The sequence below is a fragment of the Triturus cristatus genome, chromosome 4_1 (genome assembly GCF_964204655.1).
Source record: "Triturus cristatus chromosome 4_1, aTriCri1.1, whole genome shotgun sequence".
NCBI classification, from domain to species: domain Eukaryota; kingdom Metazoa; phylum Chordata; class Amphibia; order Caudata; family Salamandridae; genus Triturus; species Triturus cristatus.
Window position 1 is genome coordinate 1,136,054,421 of NC_140585.1, and position 18,550 is coordinate 1,136,072,970.

Below are 18,550 nucleotides of genomic sequence, written 5' to 3' on the forward strand. Positions count from 1 at the left end.
TTAAAAAATATTTAAACTTCAATTTCACAATACAATCGGTGCAACTGTAAGGGAAGTGTTGGATAGCAAAGGGGTAAAAATAACAATTTCCACCCCAGTAAGTGCAACAGTAGGGTAAGTGTTGGATAGCGAAGGAATTAAATTTAGTATTCCAACTCCAGTGAGCTCAACAGTAGGTAAAGTGTTGGAAAGCAGAGGGGTAAAAATTACTTTTCCCACTCCAGTGAGAGCAACAGTAGGGAAAGTGTTAGATAGCGAACGGGTAAAAATGACTATTCCCACTCCAAAAAGTGCAACAGTAGGGAAACTGTTGGAATTGCGGAGGGGTAAAAATTACTATTCGCACTCCACTGAGTGCAACATTGGGATAAGTGTTGGATAGCGGAGGTGTAAAATTTACTATTCCCACTCCACTGAATGCAACAGTAGGGAAAGTGCTGCCAAGCGAAGGGGTAGAAATTACTACTTCCATTCCAGTGAGTGCAACAGTAAGGAAAGTGTTGGATAGTAGAGAGGCAAAAATTACTATTCCCACTCCAAAGAGTGCAACAGTAGAGAAAGTATTGGATAGCGGAGGGGTGGAAATTACTATTCCCACTCCACTGAATGCAACAGTAGGATAAGGGTTGGATAGCGGAGGCGTAAAAAAATGCATTCCCACTCCGGTGAGTGCAACAGTAGGGAAAGTGATGGATAGCAAAGGGGTTAAAATTACTATTCCCACTCCAATTAGTGCAAAGGTAGGGAAAGTGTTGGATAGTGGAGGGGGAAAAATTACTATTCCAATTCTAGTGAGTGCAACAATACGGAAAGTGATGGATAGCGGAGGGGTAAAATCAACTATTCCCACTCCAGTGAGTGCAACAGTAGGGAAAGTGCTTGATAGCGGAGGGGTAAAAATTACTATTCACACTCCAGTGAGTGCAACAGTAGGAAAAGTGCTGGATAGCGAAGAGGTAGAAATTACTATTCCCACTCCTGTAAGTACAACATTAGTGAAAGTGTTCGATAGCAGAGAGAAACAGATTGATATTCACACTCAAACAGTTACAAAAAAACGAAATATATATATTTTTTTAAATCATAAAAATAAACAATATTTAAAAAATGAAAATCAAATATATTAAATATATAAAAAGAAAACATTATAATATTAATCACATATAACAAAAATCTACAAATATTATCTAAAATAAAATAAGAAATACATAAAAAAAATTAAACTAGAAAATATTTACAAACACATTTTTTTAAAAATTTATTTGATTTCCTACCCTGTATTACCACCATAAAAACAAAACACTTCAACATTTTAAATTACATTTACTTAACATAATTAATAATCAATTAAAACATATTGTTAAAAAACATGATAAATATTAATTGACTACACACACTTTAACACTATAATAGACAAAACACACCTAAATTAAACTATAAAATAATAATACACAATTAAAACATATTTTTAAATTAAAAACTAATACTAGTAACAACTAGCAATAAAGTAATTAAATTTTATTGAATATCCACCTTTTACTCCTTTAAAAGTAAAAACACACACAAAAATAAACACTTACCCAAAATAAATATCAAATAATCAAAATTAATTAACACCTATATATTATTATTTAAAGACAAATTACTTCCCACCCTTTACTCCTTTACACACCACAACACACCAATTAATTACACAATTACCATAATACAATTTTAATTAATTTGATTAATATCCATTAACAAACAATAAATACAAGATTAGTAACCTACTTAACACCCTTCACCCCTATAATCCCCAAAACACACACCTAAAATTAATTACGCAAATACCCCAGTTAATTACCAATTAATTAATTAAAATTAATTAACAACCTATTATTAATTCATCAATTAAAAATAAATGACTTCCCACCCTTTACACCTATAAACACCACAACAGAAACCTAACATTAATTACACAATTACCATAATTGATTAACAATTCTTTTATTAAAATTAATTACAAAAAATTATTAATTAATAATAAATGGCACATTCAATACTATAAAATCTCAATTACACAATTATTAATAAATGCAAAATAATCAATTAATTTAATATAATTACATTACTTTCCACCCTATTCCCCTATAAACCCACAACCCACTACGGAACTAAAAGCGCAAAATTCAAATTAAAAAAAACAACTACTAAATATTTAATACATATATTAAACATACAAACAATTCTTATACAAAAAATACATCACATACATATAAAAAATATACTAAAACACATAACATTAATTTAAAAAAACAATGGGGTCCATTCCGATGGTATACGGGACCGACCGCCATAGGTACGGGGGTCCCACTATGGCAATCAGGATGCAAACGCCACCCTGGACGTCGCATCCAGCATATATCACATTGTGGCGGGCGGTGCTGCAAGCAGCACCCGCCACTATGCAATATATGCCAGCAGGAAAAATATAGAATATTGACACTTTGCTTGCCAATGGGGTTGGCTCCCCCTGTAGAGGACTGTGCAACTTGGGGTACGGTCTTTTCTGTTGTATATACTAGGGCACATGATACCCCTTATCTGGCTGTTCTACCTGAAATACTGAAACAGATCAAGAATGAGTATGGGGCAGCACCTGCCCTGGACCTGGGGATGAAACTGATGGAAAACTCTGCTGCAGTATCAGCAATAATGTTAACATTAAAGGGGGAGCAGCAGCATTAGCTATTTGCCAACGCCTGAGGGATATGACTCCCGCGCAGCAGGAGCGCAAATTACCTAGTTTTCCAAGAAATCTGTGCTATGCATGGTAGAGATAATTTTGGAGCCAGACCTCGCAAACCACAGTTGAAGAGTAATTCTGAAAAGGGTAACTCACAGCAAGCACCCCACTCTTCGACAAGGAAGAATTGGAACAATGCGAAAAAGAAGGATAAAATCAAATCACTGGGTGGGTCTCCGACAGAAAAATCTATGGAGAAATGTTATACCTTACAGAACTGTGATACTGATAAACCACTTGAAAGGTATCAGGACACAGATACACATTCCTCTTGTTCCCCTAAGGATTAATCAGAAAAACATTTGGAGAGAAGAGGACGATCATAGCACACATCAGAAGAGCACGTGAAAGAGAAGAAAGACTCACAACGCTTGTATGACTACATTTTTAAGCAAGAAAAAAAGCCTAAAACATCTAAACCTCAATTAAAAAAGAAGGTAGCAGGACTTAAGGTCAGGCATTCTACGGATATTGAGGACTCTGCTTCTGAACGGCAAATGTGCGTTGACAATGCTGGACAGCATGGCAGAAGTCATGATAGTAAAAAAAAGCCTAATGGATTGTCTGGTGGGAGTAGCGCTGAGTGAGTACATCACAGTGGAAACCCCAGATACCAGAATAAGTGTTCCATATTCTTTATTCAAAGTCCAACTACGGTAAGAGGGGGACATGCCCTGGTTTATTAATGTCCTCCATTCGGAGGAACTCATTCAAGGGTACGATATTCTTCTGGCCCAAAAGGATTGGTCACCTGATTTAGCAATGGATTGTCCAGAGGGACAAACAGTGATTTTGCCAGCCTTTTCTGATCTTGTTCCAGAATCAGTTAAACATTCATTCGCCAAGGAGTGGGTTCTAGGACTAGCTCCTGCATTTTACTGCAACCATGTTGGGTGGGATGACGATTCAGCTTCTCATAACATTCCATAGAGGACAACCCCACAACCTCAAAGACAATAGCTAACAAAAAACTAAGCATCCTTGAACAACTTGAATACCAAGGTGTAATAAAAAGTTGCACCTCTTCAATTGATAATCTTTTCTTTCCGGTAATTAAACCACATCATTCATATTGTCTAGTATTAGATAGTAGACATTTAAACACAGCTATTTGCACATTTGCAGTACAAAATGCACACAGTGCCACGCTAATGAGTAACATTGTGCAGAAGAAATACAAAGCAACACTAGATATCTCAACTGGATTTTTCTACCAACATATAGCGCCTGGCAGCAGATATTTGACAGCATTCAGTGCACTAGCTTCTCAGAAACAATTCTCCAATTTACCCCAAGGGTATAAGAATAACACTGGGCTCTTCGCAGGCAACGTTATAGAACTACTTGAACATCTTGATGATCAGGCATTGTCCTATGTCGATATCATATATTTGACGGTTGATGACCTTATGGAACACTTGACCTGAGAAGACCGCCTAATTCTGGGGGTTGCTCACATGGGCTACATATATAATTTAAAAAAATCTAAAATTGCGCACCTCAGTGTCCTATTTTTGGGATATGGGTTGTCAAGTGATGGCAAAAGACTGGCAACCAATTTCTTAGAAAAATGTGCATTGCTCCAACCTCCAACAAAAATATTACAATCCATATTAGGATTTCCAAATGTTGGCTGAACATACATTCCATGTTACGCAGAACAGGTGTTAAACCAGTCAATGACTTAATACGTCCAGATATCTCAAGCACACACTGGAAACAGGAACATACTGTAATTTTACGTTCCGCTCAAGCTGACTTGATAGCTTCCAAACACCTACACACATGTGTAAACACAACAAACTCGGTAATCCGTGTAATCACAGGTTCATCAGGGTACACATATGTCAAGTTCAATGAAGGTGACACAGTACCAATAGCATATAAATTGCATTTACATACCAATGCCTAAATGTGTTTTGCCCGCCCTGAAAAAATACTGACAGAAGTACAGACTGATGTAGTGAGAGAGTGAGCCCTGGGTCAAGGGAAACACTGTGGTGGCGATTATGATCCTGGAGAAACCGGGTACGAACCGTCGGACGGAGGGTTTTCTCCGTCCGACTCGTACCCGGTGGCAAAACTTTACAAACATGAAAGTACGATTCGCACGGAAACAGTATTTTCGTACGATTCGTACAAAACACCAACCGAGGAAAATAAACATACAAATGACATCCGGAAAAGCTCCGACGTGACGTCGGGACGTATGCAGCCTGCGTGCCACGAACCAGGAAGTACGATTCGCACCGACGTCATCCCGCGCGGAGAATCTTTTCCGGCAGCCAAAAACTGCCGGGAAATCAGGACGACGCGCACAAGGAGCACCTGTACGCGACGGACAGACATGGACCCGAACCTACGTGTCATCCCGGCCCTCATAGCAGTCGACCTCCTCTACAGGTACCGACGCAGACGCCGCAGAAGGTCAGAACAACACCCAGGGGCAAAGGGGGGGGGGCAGGGGCAGGACACAAAACCCCCACCCAAGTCACACAGCACACATGACCTGGACATACCTGACCTCCAGGCCCTGGTCACTTCGAGGGGGTGGGGGCGTGTCCAGCAACGCCAGCGTCCGCCACAACGGAAGTGGACGACGACGCGAACCGGCAACACAACAATACAGGTACGTACCGTACCCACGCCTTAAGAGCGTGGGTACGAGTCGTACCACGCCCACACCCACCTCACCCCAACAATGGCGGTACGGCCCGTACCCATGTGCCAAAGGCCTGGGTACGGGCCGCACAAGCATTCCACAGCGTGGGCACGGGTACGTACGGACCGTACCTTCACCCGCGTATGTATGGAGCGTACCCCCACCCCAACAGTGTATGTACGGACCGTACCCCCACCCGTGTATGTACGTACTGTACCCCCACCCGCGTATGTATGGAGCGTACCCCCACCCCAACAGTGATTGTACGGACCGTGCCCCCACCCGCGTATGTATGGAGCATACCCCCACCCGCGTATGTATGGAGCGTACCCCCACCCCAACAGTGTACGTACGGACCGTACCCACACCCGCGTATGTATGGAGCGTACCCCCACCCCAACAGTGTACGTACGGCCCGTACCCCCACCCGTGTATGTATGGAGCGTACCCCCACCCCAACAGTGTATGTACGGACCGTACCCACACCCGCGTATGTATGGAGCGTACCCCCACCCGCGTATGTATGGAGCGTACCCCCACCCCAACAGTGTATGTACGGACCGTACCCCCACCCGCGTATGTATGGAGAGTACCCCCACCCCAACAGTGTATGGACGGACCGTACCCACACCCGCGTATGTATGGAGCGTACCCCCACCCCAACAGTGTATGTATGGAGCGTACATGCCCAGACGCAGGAGGGGTGGGTGCAGAGTCCTCCCAGCAGTGCCCAGACATAGGAGGGGTGTGTGCATGGTCCTCCCAGCAGTGCCCAGACACAGGAGGGGTGTGTGCAGAGTCCTCCCAGCAGTGCCCAGACATAGGAGGGGTGTGTGCAGAGTCCTCCCAGCAGTGCCCAGACATAGGAGGGGTATGTGCAGAGTCCTCCCAGCAGTGCCCAGACACAGGAGGGGTGTGTGCCTATCACTCCCAGCAGTGCCCAGACATAGGAGGGGTGTGTGCAGAGTCCTCCCAGCAGTGCCCAGATGCAGGAGGGGTGTGTGTAGAGTCCTCCCAGCAGTGCCCAGACATAGGAGGGGTGTGTGCAGAGTCCTCCTAGCAGTGCCCAGACACAGGAGGGGTGGGTGCAGAGTCCTCCCAGCAGTGCCCAGACGCAGGAGGGGTGGGTGCAGAGTCCTCCCAGCAGTGCCCAGACGCAGGAGGTGTGTGTGCAGAGTCCTCCCAGCAGTGCCCAGACATAGGAGGGGTGTGTGCATGGTCCTCCCAGCAGTGCCCAGACACAGGAGGGGTGTGTGCAGAGTCCTCCCAGCAGTGCCCAGACATAGGAGGGGTGTGTGCAGAGTCCTCCCAGCAGTGCCCAGACGCAGGAGGGGTGGGTGCCTATCACTCCCAGCAGTGCCCAGACACAGGAGGGGTGGGTGCAGAGTCCTCCCAGCAGTGCCCAGACATAGGAGGGGTGTGTGCAGAGTCCTCCCAGCAGTGCCCAGACGCAGGAGGGGTGGGTGCAGAGTCCTCCCAGCAGTGCCCAGATGCAGGAGGGGTGGGTGCAGAGTCCTCCCAGCAGTGCCCAGACGCAGGAGGGGTGGGTGCAGAGTCCTCCCAGCAGTGCCCAGACGCAGGAGGGGTGTGTGCAGAGTCCTCCCAGCAGTGCCCAGACATAGGAGGGGTGTGTGCATGGTCCTCCCAGCAGTGCCCAGACACAGGAGGGGTGTGTGCAGAGTCCTCCCAGCAGTGCCCAGACATAGGAGGGGTGTGTGCATGGTCCTCCCAGCAGTGTCCAGACACAGGAGGGGTGTGTGCAGAGTCCTCCCAGCAGTGCCCAGACATAGGAGGGGTGTGTGCAGAGTCCTCCCAGCAGTGCCCAGACGCAGGAGGGGTGGGTGCCTATCACTCCCAGCAGTGCCCAGACACAGGAGGGGTGGGTGCAGAGTCCTCCCAGCAGTGCCCAGACATAGGAGGGGTGTGTGCAGAGTCCTCCCAGCAGTGCCCAGACGCAGGAGGGGTGGGTGCAGAGTCCTCCCAGCAGTGCCCAGACATAGGAGGGGTGTGTGCAGAGTCCTCCCAGCAGTGCCCAGACGCAGGAGGGGTGGGTGCAGAGTCCTCCCAGCAGTGCCCAGACGCAGGAGGGGTGGGTGCAGAGTCCTCCCAGCAGTGCCCAGACACAGGAGGGGTGTGTGCAGAGTCCTCCCAGCAGTGCCCAGACATAGGAGGGGTGTGTGCATGGTCCTCCCAGCAGTGCCCAGACACAGGAGGGGTGTGTGCAGAGTCCTCCCAGCAGTGCCAAGACATAGGAGGGGTGTGTGCAGAGTCCTCCCAGCAGTGCCCAGACGCAGGAGGGGTGGGTGCCTATCACTCCCAGCAGTGCCCAGACACAGGAGGGGTGGGTGCAGAGTCCTCCCAGCAGTGCCCAGACATAGGAGGGGTGTGTGCAGAGTCCTCCCAGCAGTGCCCAGACGCAGGAGGGGTGGGTGCAGAGTCCTCCCAGCAGTGCCCAGACATAGGAGGGGTGTGTTCAGAGTCTTCCCAGCAGTGCCCAGACGCAGGAGGGGTGGGTCGAGAGTCCTCCCAGCAGTGCCCAGACGCAGGAGGGGTGTGTGCAGAGTCCTCCCAGCAGTGCCCAGATGCAGGAGGGGTGGGTGCAGAGTACGCCCAGCAGTGCCCAGACGCAGGAGGGGTGGGTGCCTATCACTCCCGGCAGTGCCCAGACACAGGAGGGGTGGGTGCCTATCACTCCCGGCAGTGCCCAGACACAGGAGGGGTGTGTGCAGAGTCCTCCCAGCAGTGCCCATGGAACGCAAAGGGTGGAGTAGCCACAGATACAATGCCCACAAATGTCAGTCAGGTGCACAAAGACCCTGCAGTACATGTACCACATGTGTGCGAGGCTGGGAGTACACACATGCATAGCGCCTAAAAGAGAACATGTCCACATGAAGTCATGTCAACAGTCTACATACACAAGTACAGTGACCACCAAGGATGCCACGAATGATGCAGGTGGAGACATCGCTCAGCATGCATGTGCAAAGTTGAAGGAGTCCGTCACACACCCAGCTGATGTAGACACAGCTCAGCACCACATAGTGGAAACACCCTGCAGGGAAGATGTCAGGTTACACAGAGGAAGGAACACACCTTGGGACGATGTCACCATGCAGGAACTGCTTACATGAACAAAGTAATGTAGCCAACAGCTTGTGATGGCACACAGATACCAGGGTCCACCCTATGACCAGCACAAGACTACATTTCCCACACACCCAACACATTATCACCACCCAAAATCATGGAGCTGGTCCACCAACAGCAATACCTGATAAACAGTAGTGTTCCAAGAAAAAAAAAAATTGCTTTATTCAGCAGGTGTAAGTAAAATGATCATAAATGTCAATATATACAAGGCCCATAGGGCAGTCCATGACTCTAATCCGAATGGGGGACACAGTGGGACGTGTGTCCCCTAGCTTGCCTGCACAGTCAGACTCCTTTGTCTTCCACAGGGGGGGGCATCATGTTGGGGAGAAGGACCAGGCACCGCAGGGACAGGAGGGGCAAGGGGAGGTGTCGTGGTTGCAGGGATGGACGACTCCAACACAGGGGGTGGGGCAGCGCCAAAGGTGGATTCGAGCACGGCGCTGCACACTACTGCCAGGTCGCCCAGCGTCTCCCCTGCACCCGAAGGAACCACAGGCCCCAAGGAGGGGGGGGGTTGGAGGGATGGGTCGCAGCGCTACTGGGGGGGGTGTGGACAGGGGGGGGACTCAACTCCCCTGCCGGTGTCCTGCCTCCACCGCTTGCGGGGTGGTGCCACACTGGGGCTGATGGACAGACTGGGCAGGACTGACCCTGTGTCCGACTCTTGGCAAGGAGAACTGAGGGGAGTGGATTTGGAGGGTGGTGGTCGTGAGGAATGTGGACTCCCACTCTGGCTGCGTGTCTTCCATTTCCCCCCCGACCCAGTGGGTGTGCCTACTTCACCCTGTGTGTGCGTGCCAGGAGGTGTGCGCTTTGCCTTCCCTGGTGGTGTGGTGCCTGTGTCTGGTGGTGTGCGTGCATGGCTACGTCTGGGAGTGCTGTGGACAGGCATGGGAGTGGGAAGTGTGGATGGGGCATGGGTAGGGGGTGGGACGAAGTGCTGCAGGAGATCCACTCCTGCAGTCAGTGTCGAGTCAATAGACCGCAGCAAGTTGCATTGGTCAGCCTGCAATGCTGAAATGCCCTCCAAGTATGCCTCCATGTTGTTGAGCACTCGGCTGTGGCCATGGAGGACATTAAGCATCGCAGCCTGACCAACCTGCAACTGCCGCAGGATGTCCACAGACTCGGCATTGGCGGCAGCAGTGGAGACAGGGGCAGGGGGTGCGATGCCTGGCAGGAAGGAGACACGTGGTGACCTAGCACGCCAGGAAGGGACACGAGCAAGTGGGAGGCCGGTGATGGCAATGGAGGGGGCGGGGAGAGATGTTGTGCTGCTGTCAGCTGTTGGAACAGCCTCCACCCCCTCGTAGAGCTCAGCCTCGGACCCGTCAGCTTCATATTCTGTGGTGGCAGTGGACAGGTCCTCCGGCTCACTCCCCTCGGCCTCAGTTCCACTCGATGTGCCAGCTAAGATGTCACTGCTGGCACTGGTGCCCGGTCCCTCCGCACGGTCCGTGCCGGTGTCTCCATCCGTGTCCCCCAACGATGCTGTGGGCAAGGTGAATAAACAGGAATTAATCAGACACCTGTATACATATGTCACATGAGTCAAATCTACATAGGTTACAGTGCATAGCCTGAAATGAAAGATGAGTAACATCTACAATACAAGGTACATATATGGGCCCTGCAACACACAGTTGGTTCACCCACCATGCCACTGAGAAACTATGGAGAGCATGACACATTTGCAAATGACATGATATGGATTTGGTCAGAGGAGCCAGGCTCTGGGGACAATCCAGCACTGCATCTGCACCACACAGCGTTGCCGTAACTAGGGATGAGCAGGGACCATCTCCATGAACTTGAGGCACATGCTGCAAAGGTAATACTCAAAGACATGCCCTACATGAATGGGACACTGCACCTTGAGTGTATGTCCAGACAAACATCACACACTGGCCAGACCGAGCTATGAGATTTCAGGTGTCGACATGTAGGCCTTGCCCGCACCAACCACCCCCTACATGCAACAATTTGATGAGACACAGGAAGCACTTGCATCTCTTAGTCTGGGAGAAATACACATGGGCTGCCAGAAACCCATATTGGACCCAAAATACCCCATGTGCGCCTGTACAACGATCTCATTTACAAATGGCCCTCATCAGATAATTGTAACAAGACACACAGGCACTGGCCACCGTGAGTATGAACGAGGAAAATTAGGTCAGGCTGTACAGTGGACACTTGTAGAACACGTTACGTAAATATACATGGTGCCAGGGGACAATGGCACAGAGCACATCCTATGCTGTAGACACTGAGAGTGTCCACATATTGTGATGACACACATGATACCTAGCAAAATATGCCCCAGGGGACAGTAGTGGCCACAATATTCCATGGTCCTGAATGGTAATGACTGCAACACAGGCCACCATCCCTGCACTCTGCGTATCGCACACTCATGCACATCATGTCACAGGCCACAACATAGGACATGCTTGCTGTAAGGCATTACACTTCAGAGACATACTCCTATGTCTGGACTCAGCATCAGTGCCAATTGACATGGACCCCACAAGTACTGAACTGGACAGGGCACAGGCAAGGTCCCAAAACCTGTTACACACCACCCCCACACATGATGCTGCAAGCATTGGTCACGTGGATAAACTGCCAGCCCAGATGACCTTGTGAAAGAGTGACTACACACAGACCAGGGAACACATGGCAAGGAGGGGAAGGGAGGAAGGACAGCACCGCTATACTGTGGGTGACAGGACCTGCACCGCACATTTAAACACTGGCAGTGTATCCATGCAACTGCGCACTTACAAATGCTGGTGACACACAACAAACACACATGTACCTACCCCCTTCCTGCTGCTGCTTCTCCCGTAAGCGCCTGTCCATGTCTGGAAAGACCACCGCCAGCACACGCTTGTGGATGTGGGTCAGACGGCGACGCCCATGGTTCTTAGGGCCCATAGGTGAGTCCCCCAGCAGGACCCGTGCGATCCTCCGCGTCCAGCACCGGATATCCTGCCAGCGTTTTCTTACCTGGGCCAGGCGCCGCTTGCGACCCTCCGTCCTCCTCACGGCACTGACGGCGTCCCTCCAGATCTGCTCCTTGGCAGAGGCGCCTACCTGTGGGGTTGAAAAAGTGAGACTACATCAATACACCTGCCACATGTCACAGAGACACACATTAGAACTATTTATCTGGTTTCAACAAGGCATAGTATGCAGCCAAAGCATTGCACCTTTGTCATAGGAACTTTTTTCTCTGTGTAAGGGCAAATGCACCACGTGCCATAGAAAGTACACAGGTGGCATGAGGGGTACGACACAATAAATGATCCAGACTCACACTGTGCATCAGAAGGTACACCAGGATTATGTGCAGCACCTCAAAGCAGTCACATGCCACAGACCACTGACGCTACCTCAGCAGAGTACACAGACACACACAGGCACAGGACATACACCTGCCATTGCCAAATGCAGCTACAAACCTCACTCTGCACATGTGCCACTAGACTGGGGGGGCTCACAGGTGTGGGGCTGGCTCTGCACGTCAGACACACAGCACTGCTCCCTGCTCGCATCAGATGGGCAGGGTATATCCATACCTCATGCAGCTGGGGTGCTACACTCCACATATGCACCCACCCACATGACAGGGGACTTACACACACACCGATGTCCAGGGTACGCCCACATCATGTGGACACTCTCAGCACAGGTACACTGAACAAACACACATCTGTGGGTACAGTCACCTGTCATACTGGGGTGACCACAGAATCACATGAGGACTGTAGAAGCATCATTCCCAGGAGGATTAGACAGGCAGAATGTGGCATACACCATGCAGTGATTGTCACAGTAAACACAATGCAAGTGAGGACGGCAGACATGCACCACAGCATGCTCTTGCTGGGAGACATCAGGCATTCCCCCCCTGGGACCCACTCTACAGTACAATGCATGTGTGTCACACCTGGACACAATGCCAGGAGTCCCAGTCACAAAAAAGGGACACAGTCTGTGCTAGTGGACTCTGCACTCACCTGAAACCCTGGTCACCCATACAGCATGGGGTAATGTGGGAGGATCACATCCAGCAATGCCAGATTCTCCTCCAGGGTGCAAGGCTGGGCCCTCTCCACAGACCTTGACATGGTGCCAGGGAATCACGAGCAGCAGCAGTGTTGTAGAATCAAAAGATGTGCAGGCAAGTGCTCTCTCATGGGACCTGGCTGCCTTATATCTGCCTTGCTGGCCTGTTTCATGCACAGGAGTACAGAGTGATTGGTCACTCACATTTGCATCCTATGTTTCCTCCAATCCCTTTAAACCTAGCATAGTCAGTGGCTTTGCTTTTATTTTTTTCTTGAGCATGATGTCAACTCCACAACCACTTTGCAACAAAGTAGATTCTTCCAAACCGACTTTTGCTGGGCACCTGATGAAAAAAATCAAACTTTAAACTTGGTCTCCATGACAACCAGCATGCATGTAGGGCTTTATACTTGTCCCTCATGTGTCCCCTATGTAATTTGTAGACTAACACACAGGTACGGTGCGTTCCGGGGCCCTATGGCACCCCAAATGCATAGCAACGGGCCGTACAGGCGTGTGTACGGTCTGTATCACTATGGGTACGCATACGCGAGCAAACCCATAGTGATACGGACCGTACACACGCGTGTACGCTCACTATCACTATGGGTGTGCTTGCGTATGCGTACCCATAGTGATACGGACCATACACACGCCTGTACGCTCACTATCACTATGGGTAGGCCTACGGCAGCACTCCCATAGTGATAGGGAACGTACACACGCCCTCAGAGCGAATGTACGGTGCCTTTCACACATAACAGTGGTGACAGGCAGCACACAGAAAGGAATAGAGCTGACATACTTGTCCATGGATGGACATCAAGGCATTGTCTGGGCAGTAATACATGTGTGGGGCACAGGTGTGAAAGGCTGTGATGTGGCACATTACTCCTGAGTTGTGAAGGCAATAAATGTATGATGAGATGTGTACAGATGTTATGTGTGATGGTGCACTATGTGCCAGACATGCCCTTCACTCCTTTGACATGTGTGCATGTCGTACAGAACACTTGAGATGAGCGTCACTGGCATGGCACAGTCAACGACACACGCAAGTGTCCCCTGATGCCCGCTACAGGGGTTACCACACCTGACATGTGACTACCCACGTTGCACGATGTGACTATGTCATGTATGTGTGGTGTGTTCCCATTAGCTTGATGATGGTGTTCCCTCAAATGCATCTGCAGTTGCTGCAACCAACATGTGTCTGTGTGTAGATGGCCATGGCACACTGTTACGCACACCAGGCCACATGTGGTATCGGATGTAAGGTGTGTATGTATGCATGGGACACGGAGTAGCGTAACAAGGACCTGTCTGCATCCTCTCAATGTATGTGTGGTCAGTCATGACATGTACACCTTCATGGCAAGGTGTGTGGGCTGTCCTAGTGTAATGTCATGTGACCTGTGGCTCTAGTGTTCCGCTACCTGTCTCTGCAATCAACATCATACTTCTGCTGATATGTTGATGTATGTCACTCCTGTATTGCGTCTGGCTGTTCACTTACACTGGGACACAGCTAGTCCCATGCCATGGGATGTGGAGGTTCACAATCTCCGTGTGTAGCTGGGTCTTGGTAGGAGTGTCACCTGGCAGCCATACGTGTCCAGGGCATGTAGCACATACCTGACTCCGTATGTAGCATATGTGTATTGACAGATTAACATGTGCTCAGTACATATAAATTTTTGTTGTAGTGCACTCACTCTTCCTTGTCACTTCCAAATTACTGCAGAGCGCCGCCTCTTCCCCGACCAATTCCGGACTTGGCTGACATGCGGGAGAATGACTGTATATGCTGCTACCGCTTCCCCCAACCGTTGATTGAGGAGTTGACGGCAAGGCTGGCACCACACCTGCAACCGCTGCACAGGTATCCTACGGCACTGACACCCAAGCTGAAGGTAATGGCAGCCCTACATTTTCTTGCCACGGGTACCTTTCAATATACCATAGCTCATGTTGGTGGCATGTCCCAGAGCATGTTCAGCCGTGTGCTGCATGATTTTTTAGAGGCCATGTTGCTTCACCTGGATGAGTTCATCCATTTCCCAACTCCTGACCAGTTGACAGGTGTCAAGCGTGGATTCTATGCCCTGGGAGGGATGCCCCATGTCATTGGGTCCATAGATGGGACACATGTGGCTTTGGTACCACCACAGGCACAGGAGGTAGCGTACAGGAATCGCAAGCACTACCACTCCATCAATGCCCTTGTGGTGTGTCTGTCCAACATGGTGATTTCACATGTCTGTGCTCGTTTTCCAGGATCAGCACACGATGCCTACATCATGAGGCGTAGCAGGGTGCCTGAAATGATGACGCAGCTGCGCAACGAACGAGCATGTGTTGTTGGTGGATACACTCTGTCTGTCCTGTATTTTGCGTAGACTTCCATCCCGACTGCTTCTCCTGTCCTACTTATGTCCATGTGGTTTCCATGTAGGGGACGCTGGCTATCCCAACATGCCATGGCTGATCACACCTCTCCGCAACCCCAGCACGCCGGCCCAGCTCCGCTACAACACCGCCCATGGCCGGACAAGGCGAGTGATAGAGAGGACATTTGGCCTCCTGAAGAGCCGATTCAGGTGCCTACACAAGACCGGCGGCGCCCTCCCATATGCCCCGGCGAAGGTCTGCAAAATCTTCATGGTCTGCTGCATGCTGCACAACATGGCAGTTGAGAAAGCTGTGCCACTCATCCTGGATCAAGATGATCAGGACCATCCACCCGTGGAGGACGAAGGGCTTGGCAATGGGGCTAGTGATGTGGAGGATGTGGTTCCGCAAGAGGACATCCGGAGTCGGCTCATACGCGACTTCTTTGTTTAGTGGTGAGTACCAGTGTTGGAGTGTGCACTCATTGGTCCTTGTGTGGCATGTGTTGCAATGTGTGTGTCCATCTGCATGTATGCCACGTGAGTCAGAGGTGTGTGTGGATGTGTCACTCGAGTGATGGTGCCAGTGATGAGTGTATTTCCACAGTCATAATTGTGACCTAGCATGTTGTCATCCTTACATGTGTCGAGTACATGCAAAAGCAAGTGGATGTGCTTTTTGTGGCTGACTTCTTGTGTGTCTCTCATCCCCAGGTACTTGCGCATGCCGTCTGCTGGTTGCATTGTTGTGGCACTGCTATTCCTCATGGACACGTCATCGTGTGCTGACTCAGCGTTACACGCACGGACAAGTTTGGAAGTCTCCTTAGGGTAAGGGATGCATCAGGGGTGTATTGGGTGTGGCAGTTGTTTACGATGTGTGCACACTGCCCCTGTCGATGTTTGGTTCCTCTGCAGACATGTCGCATCACCATGGGACACATGACATGTAGCTGGATACACCTGAATAGATGGTCAGACTTGTTGACAGTCATCTGTAATGGGATAGTGGATTGTGATGATGGCATCAATGTGTGTAACACTGCCCTCGGACACATACGGTTTGCATTGGCTTGACATGTTGTGGGACTTCCACATCAGAGGATCAATGGTGTATGGCAGCCTCTCCGTGAGCAGCAGGGGGTGTTTAGCTGTTGCCCGACACTTGTGTGCCAGTTCCATGGATATCAAGCATTTGTGGTGCAGAAGGGGGGTGCCAGTGTTGGACCCACATGTTACTCCACATGACCTGTGTATGTGTACTCCAAGTTGCCTCTGCATTCCGGAATACATGACTAATAAAGGTGTCCCTATGCCTCCAAGGTGCCTCTTCTCAGTCAATGCTGGTGTGTTGCCACGGTGCATACGGCATGTCTGGCATGGTTTTCAGTGATAGTGGCTATGTGTCTATGTGTAGAGTAGCAAGATGCAAGCTGTTTGTGTGGGATTAGACTCTGTATTGTGCATGATGTCCATGACTGTGTGGGTATTGTGATATGTGCCATCCCCATGCATCCAACGTTGGCCAGGCCACCATTCTCTGCATCCACCTGACTCAAGCTTGCAGGACATGGTTCTGCCACCTGTCTACACATACCTGGGTGCCCCCCAGGACACTCCACATGATCCCTGACCTCTGCGCATGACTGTTGCTGTACTCAATATGTCTGTCGGCACGGTTGTGCGGCCACCCCCTCAGCTGGTTGGGCCCATCACGGGTGTGTATGGTGCTCCATGTCTGTCTTGCCTAATACATTGTGACCCATGTGTGTCCTGTGCCAGACTCAGGCCCCAGGGTATGGATGGTTGAAGTCATATGAGAACTCAGGCATGGTTAGACTTTACAAGACACATGTAAGGTAATAATGCAAAATGTAGGCATCATCTCTTTTCGTGTAAGTTTTTATTTGTGTTGGGGTACGTGTTGGGGGGGGGTATGACAAGAGGGGCTTTCCGGGTGTGTGGAATCCAAAGTTCACTGGTGGAGTTGGTATCCTTGCCATTGGAAATCATCAGAGTCCATGCCACAGTCTTTGTCAACATTGGTCAGACAGTGACCAGCAAGTCCATGTGGCAGAGAATGTCATTTGCTGTTGTGCTGCTGTTGGTCAAGTGGGCCAGGTGCCAGGCCAGGTGTCCTGGGAGATCGTGCTGTTGCGCCGACCCTCACGGTCTTTTCCGTGGACGACCCGCCCTCCTGCGGGAACCCTCAGAAGCAGGCCGTGACGATGTTTGGGATGCTCCGTGGGATGTATCCTCCTCCTCCTGATCCCTCCCTGTGGGTGGTGATGTTCTTTGCCTGGTGGCACAGGGAGGGTTGCCCATGTTGTCGGCTATCCGACGGAGTGAACGGTTAATTCCCATGAGCACCGCCACGAGCTCAGCCTGTCTGTCCTCCATCCGTCCTTGGTGTCGCTGTTGACAGGCATGTTGCGCCGCATGTTGCTGGGCCTGCTGGGTCTTGATCTCCTCGAGGGTCCCCTTCATCTCGTTGAGGGTGGACACAACCTGGCTCATGCCCGTGGTGTCCTGCCGGTATGTGTCCAGGATGTTTCTTACATGGGAATATACCGGTTCTGAAGCCAACTGGTCAGGCTCGCGCCTCCGCCGTCCTCCACTCCCACCACCCCTGCCCACTTGCACCTGGCCTGCCCTTGTGGGCACATCGGGTCTCCGGGACCCCTGAGGGGTGGCATTTGCGTTGTCACCTGCCTCCTCCTGGGTGCCCGGTACACCGTGTTCCTCCTGGTCAGCCTGGCTGCGTTGTGGTGGTGGGGCAGGGATCCTGGGTGTCTCCTGGGATGTGGCAGGAGTGGGGGTGGTGGTTGGCCCAGTTGTACCTGACGCAGGTGCTGCAGGTGGTTGGACACCAGAGGGGCCAGGTTGGTCGGGGTCGTCCACAGAGTGGTGAGAGTCGTCGCTGCCGGTGGGATCGTCATCCCGCAGAGCCAGGTCCTGTGAGTCTTACCCCCAGTGTTGGAGGGTGATCCACGACGTTGACCTGTGTGTGAGAGAGACAATGTTATTTTTGTTCCATGCAACATCCATGTTTCATTCGTTTCAAAGTAGGCACATTTCCTCTGGGTATTTGGATATGTCTTGCATTCCACTCACAGTGCACTTGTGCATGGGTATGTCCCTTGGCCACAACTTTTGAGACTTTACCTATGTGTGACACAGTCTTACTTGCTGCGTCAATTGTGACTGCAGTCAGCAGTGGAGTGAGCAGGTGTGGCGAGCCATGCATTGGCGCCTTCCGTGTTGCACTGTACGTGGGCACATGGAGTTGTTCCACACACTTATATAATGCAGGTAGCTGGCGTTGTGCTCGTGCACAGGTTGAGACATGGCCCAGTGTTTTGCCATGGAGAGGAGAGGGGGATTCAGGCACTGGCCACCCTTGTCTACATGCACGCAGTCCACCTGCTGACGAGCAGACATTCCCACACCACCCAAGGCTGAATTGCTCTCCCTGTGTAT